Here is a 6,000-nt window from a genome sequence, read left to right on the forward strand (position 1 = left end):
ATTATAAACGGAGTTGGAAGGAATCTCTCCTTTTTTTAAAAAAAGGAAAGGCTATGGTGTGAATAGCACTTGGCAACATGGTACATGGGAACATAAATTTTTTAAACAATTTTTTACTTAATTTTCAGGATTCTTAAATTATAGGTGATTTATTGAGGTTATACAATTTATGAAGAAAGAAACCTAAGTGAAATTTTTGTGATTATCCAGAGGTTTTGGATATTTATAATAGCCAGTTTGGATAATGTCCCTCAACATCATTAGCTATTTCTTTTCATTTATGTTTCTTTTTTTTTTTTTTTAATTTTTATTTATTTATGATAGTCACACAGAGAGAGAGAGAGAGAGGCAGAGACATAGGCAGAGGGAGAAGCAGGCTCCATGCACCGGGAGCCCAACGTGGGACTCGATCCCGGGTCTCCAGGATCGTGCCCTGGGCCAAAGGCAGGCGCCAAACCGCTGCGCCACCCAGGGGTCCCATCATTTATGTTTCTTGAAAGCACAAGCTTTATCTGAACCTTTGACAAATATTGTTAAGATATTTAAAACAGACATAAGAAAGAAACAAGTAGAATTCTTTCTTGGAATAAGAACATTTGGACTTTGTGCACTTGGGTGGCTCAGGGTTGAGCATCTGCCTTTGGCTTAGGTCATGATCCTGGGGTCCTGGGATCCAGTCCCGCATCAGGCTCCCCACAGAGAGCCTGCTTCTCCCTCTGCCTATGTCTCTGCCACACTCTCTGTGTCTCTAATGAATTAAAAAAAAGATTTAAACTTTAAGTTCAAAGTCTTCAGGCAGAGAATAGATAGTACATGGGGACTATTCTTACCAATTAGTATATGAAACATTGTGTGTTTTGTAATAATAGTGTTTTTTCATAAACTCTAAGATGTACCTTTTTAATAAAAAATAGAAGCAAACATTTATGCAGAAAGCACATGTTCCAGTTACTGATTATAGTGCTTTGCATATATTTAAATGTTTCATCCCCAGGCAATTCTGTGAGGTAGGAACTATTATATCAATTATATAGATGAAGAAATTGAGGTACATAACAAGTTGCATAAACTTCCTGAAATTACTCAGCTGGTAAGCAACAGAGATGAGATTTAAACACAGTGAGCATAGCTGTGTATAGAATATGGACACCCATTTAGTTCAGAACCAAGTGGCAGAGGAAGCCAGTCTATCCACTGTTGATCAGAAATCAAAATCTTAACATGTAGATATATGTACGATCCTTATAGTAGTTTATAATATTTACTCTCTCTTCTCAGATGGATTTTTTCCTTGTTGAAACTTTTACCAAACTGTAGCAGTATTTGTAACCATACACTGTCATTTATTTTAATGTACTTGTTTTTTGGATACAAAAAAATTAAACTTATGAGTAAATGGATCGAGGGGTCCAAGGAGATTGGGCATAAGAATGGAAATGGGATCAAAGAGTACTACAGTTGGAAATGGGGTTTTACCACATTAAGAGGATGTTGGTGAGACACAGAAATTAGCATTATAACTGATGAACAAGGTAGAAGAGGACAGCAGTAGAGAGTTCAGGCTTTTAAGGGCAAAACTGTTTTTGTTAATTCATTTGCCAAACCTATTTGAACTCTTTATGAAAGAGGAGCTTAACAAAAACTAGAATATTATAGACCTCTAGGTATTCATAAGTCAATCTAGAGGTATATGTGTGAGTATATGTTTAAAATTTATTTTATGACCACATAGTTACAATCATAAATTCATTTTTTTGTATACAGAACTTTAGTCTACGAAATTAGCAACAGGGATCTCTATGATTTCATGGAGTTCTTTGGTTTCAGTTTTTAAATGACCTTTCTCAATTTACAGTAAATGTATATGAAACAGTTAAGATCTCTTGTCTTTGTAAACAACTTAACCAAAGCAGAACTTAGATATATCTGACTTCTTACCTAGAGTTCTAAGTCAGTGTGTACACTGTTTAAAAATGGTATAAAATGGATCCTCTGGTGGTTATATGTTGATAGATGATACATGAAATACATTTTAATAGTTTCCTATTTACTTACATTTCACAATAATGATCACCTATTACAGCAGGGATATAAAACTCTATTTTCAAGCACTTTTTAAAAAAATTTTAAATGTTAAATGCTTAAAATTAATTACTTAAAAAGTACATTAAAATCATTATACAAGTGATATTAAAATCCACAAATAACAGAAATTAGGGAAACATTGGAGAGTTTCAAGTATTTAAACTTAAAATAAATATAAATCACTTTTCCAAGTTTTTTTTTACCTGCATTTTTATCATATATTTTTCTCTTCTATCTCAAGAGTTTAACACAACACTATCATTGTCAACTAACGAACTATTTCATTTAGCTATTCAGTGTGCATAGGTAAAAATGACCTGTTTCATTTCCTTTGCATGTGTATGTATGTGTGTTTGTATTCCAATCCAACTATCATTCACTATTGAAATCACAACCATGTGTGGCTTTTTGTTTTCCCCGTTTAACTACAAAAAAACTGAGAATTTGATATGAATTAAAAACTTTTGACTTCTCTGATTCCAACACTACCCTTTCACATGTATTTCCAAACCAACAGAAAGTACACGCCTGCAGACAGACACAAATACATACACAGTCAAAACACCACCTTGCCCCAAAACCCCAACAGTTCCACAGTTCTAATTAAAAGCTACATTTTGTTAAGCAAATTAGGATTTACAATAAAGTGGAGGGAGCATGTGAAATGAATAATTAACATTGTATAGACTTCAGCATCATAATTAAGATTAAACGCTGCATATATTCAAACTAGATTAGCACAGCCATTGAAAGCAGTGATGTGCTCAGTGGGAGAGTATGCTTTTGCTAAATAATGTTTTATGAAGAATATTCTAAAAACATTAAGCACAAGGTTGTCATATATAAAATGATTAAAGTTTTATACAAAAGCAGCTGTAATTCCAGTAAATGAAGTAATTTCATTTTCCTGCTGTTTTCACCTTTAGGAACATACTGTAAATGGAAAGGAACTCCATGTGATATCTTATTAAATAGAGTATGAATCCTCTTGTTTGAGATTAATGAACTCTCACTACATAAATTTGGGGTAACAGACAGTTCTAGGCACTTAACCTTACTTTTTTCTTTGACATCTCTTGGAAAGACTTCTTTGTTTAACTTTTTATTTAATGCATCCCTCAACCTTGCTAAAAAGTGTTTTGGGAGGAGTATTACTCAACATAAACACTTATTTAATTTTTCTTTAACTGAATTCTTTCTTGCATCATGCCATAATTCCTGAAAACTCAGGCTGGACCAGAGTCATATATTTTCAAAGCATGCGCATTTCATTCATGTGGAAAACTAGCAACCTTTATGTTAAGATCAGATTTGATTCTCAACACTTTTATTCCCTTTCCTCCTTTGCTAATTCTCCCTAAATTTCAACAAATTATAATTTTAAAACAAAAATCAAAGCAAAATGTGATTTTTATACTAGTTTTATTGATTGTAGACTTTTCCTGACTAACCTCCTGTGTTTGTTATTGATCTGGAACTCTTTAAAAAGAAAAAAAAAAAAAAAAAAAGGAGTTTCAATCTAATCCCATGATGATGGTATTTATTATCTTTTTTTTTTTTTTTTTGGTAAGCTCTACACCCATTGTGGGGCTCAAACTCATAGCCCCCAAATCAAGAGTCACATGCTGTACAGACTGAGCCAGCCAGGCACTCCAACATTTGTTATCAAATTAAAAGAACAACAGAATAAGTAAAAAAGATTCAAAACTTATGTTTAAATCACATATAATTTTATGCAAATAAGCTTATTTTGAAATGAGAAAATCTATACCCTGAATCAACAAAAATCATATATTCGAAGTAGTCAAGTACTGAATAAGTAATCCACTGAAAACATTGGAAGAATAGGTAGCAAGATTTACACATATAAAATTTTAAGCATCTTATTATTTCAAGATCTCATTATCTTGGTCTGTGAAAAAAAATCCCTTAATAAAGTTAAGATAAAGTTATACTATTGGGAGATAACCATTCAGGAGAGAAAAGGGGGGGCAATGTAATTTTTATTTTTTGTGCATTTTTTTCTTCCTATAATTGCTTAAATATATTGCAATACAAAATATTCCAAACAGCTTCTTAAAAGCAACAATTCTGGGAATGCATTTTTTAATTAATTAATTTTTTGTCAGTCATTTGTGGAATGGAGTGGGGGAGAAATGGGAGGAAGAAATAGTTTCCCATAAGAAAATAATATGATTAGTCAGTATGACTATTTAAAGCAGAGATGAATCTGAGATTTAATTCACCTTTTACAGATGTTTGCTTTATCAAAATCATACTACAAATTTGATTTCAGGGTAGGATTGCTCCTATAAACTAAGGGACAATCTTCTAAAAAAATTTCTTATCCTCCTTTTCTGGATGATAAATTATTCTCTGAAAATAGCATTCAATACTCTAAAACTAAAACAAACCAAACAAGAAAAAAGGGTTTGAATACCAAACCAAAAGTTGTCACTGTATCTCATTACATTATGGATAAGCCAGGGGGAAATCTTAACACATAATTTATTAAATATCTATTAAATACATGCCAGGCAAAATATTAGAAAAACCTCAAGTTATGGAATTGCTAACTCATCAGTGTTAATATATATTTTTACACCAGTTAATGCTAGGACCATCTTGCAAATAATGGAAAGAATAGGTGACAAAAACAAAAAACAATTTTGAGCTGATAAGGTCTAAAAAGAAAAAAAAAAATTCAGTTACTATCTTTTTGCCAATTAAACAAATTCCTTTTTAAAAATTTTATTAGTCACCAGTTTTGGTGTAAAATAAAACATTATTGCTTTATGGATTCAAGCATTAGGATGAAATTTAGATACTATAACTATAAATTACATTTATAGCAATATAATTGCAGGTCCCACAAGTAGGTAGCATTAATAGTCTTATCAATTACAGTGCCATAAACATTGTTTATGGCAGCATAAATATTGATATTAATGTAATCAAGAATCAATAGCAGTTATTCTAAGTGTCATGCAAAATATAACTAACTTGTCAGATGAAATACTTAACTTTTAGCCCATGTGGAATGTATATTGCCATGCAAGGAAATTGTGTCCAGTCTAATCTAATTTAAATATTGATTACAAATGAAAAGAAAAACTATATTCACTGGACATGGTAAAAGTTTTTATTTTATAAAATAAAATATTATATTATATTAATAAATTATATTATATTATAAATTTTATATTAATAAATTTATCTTTATTATACTACATAATTTTATTTTATTGTATTAAAAGTCAATATAAAAAGATACACACAACAGTGATTTTCAAATTGTGTGAATGAGTATCATGCAGCAATTATACCCAAACACAATATTTCATTTTAGTCTTGGTAAAAATAAGTTGAGAAAACTCTAACATTGTTGGGGTTCCTATAGCAAGATTCTGTTTAATTCTGCTGCTGTAAAAGGCAGATTCTAATATAGACACCAAAATTCCTGCCACTTGGTGTGCATGCTCTGTATAATCCCCTCCCCTTGAGTACAGGTAGGCCTTATGTAATCAGATGAGTTTTGAAAGGTGATCTAGAGGTGAGAGCAGGGAGAGAAAAGTCAGGGTTCTTAAGCTGTTATGAATGCTCTCCTATTGGTCCTAAAATGAGCAAAATTACATGTTTTGGGGAGTCTTAACATGGCACAGAACAGCAGGCTGCCTCTATAAGTTGAGAATAAGCAGCAAGTAAGTGGGGTCCTCACTGAATCCTGCTAACAACCAGGGAGAGACTGCAAGGGGACTCTGAGCCTCAGATGAAAATACAAATCCAATCAGCACCATGATTGTGGCCTGATGAAACCCTGAGTAAGACCCAGCTAGTCCACACCCAGACTTCGGATCTTCAGAACTGAGATGTAATGAAGTGGATGTTCTTTTAAGTCTCAAGTCCGTGCTAATT

This window comes from Canis lupus, chromosome 4 (genome assembly GCF_011100685.1).
Source record: "Canis lupus familiaris isolate Mischka breed German Shepherd chromosome 4, alternate assembly UU_Cfam_GSD_1.0, whole genome shotgun sequence".
In the NCBI taxonomy this organism is placed as follows: Eukaryota; Metazoa; Chordata; class Mammalia; order Carnivora; family Canidae; genus Canis; species Canis lupus.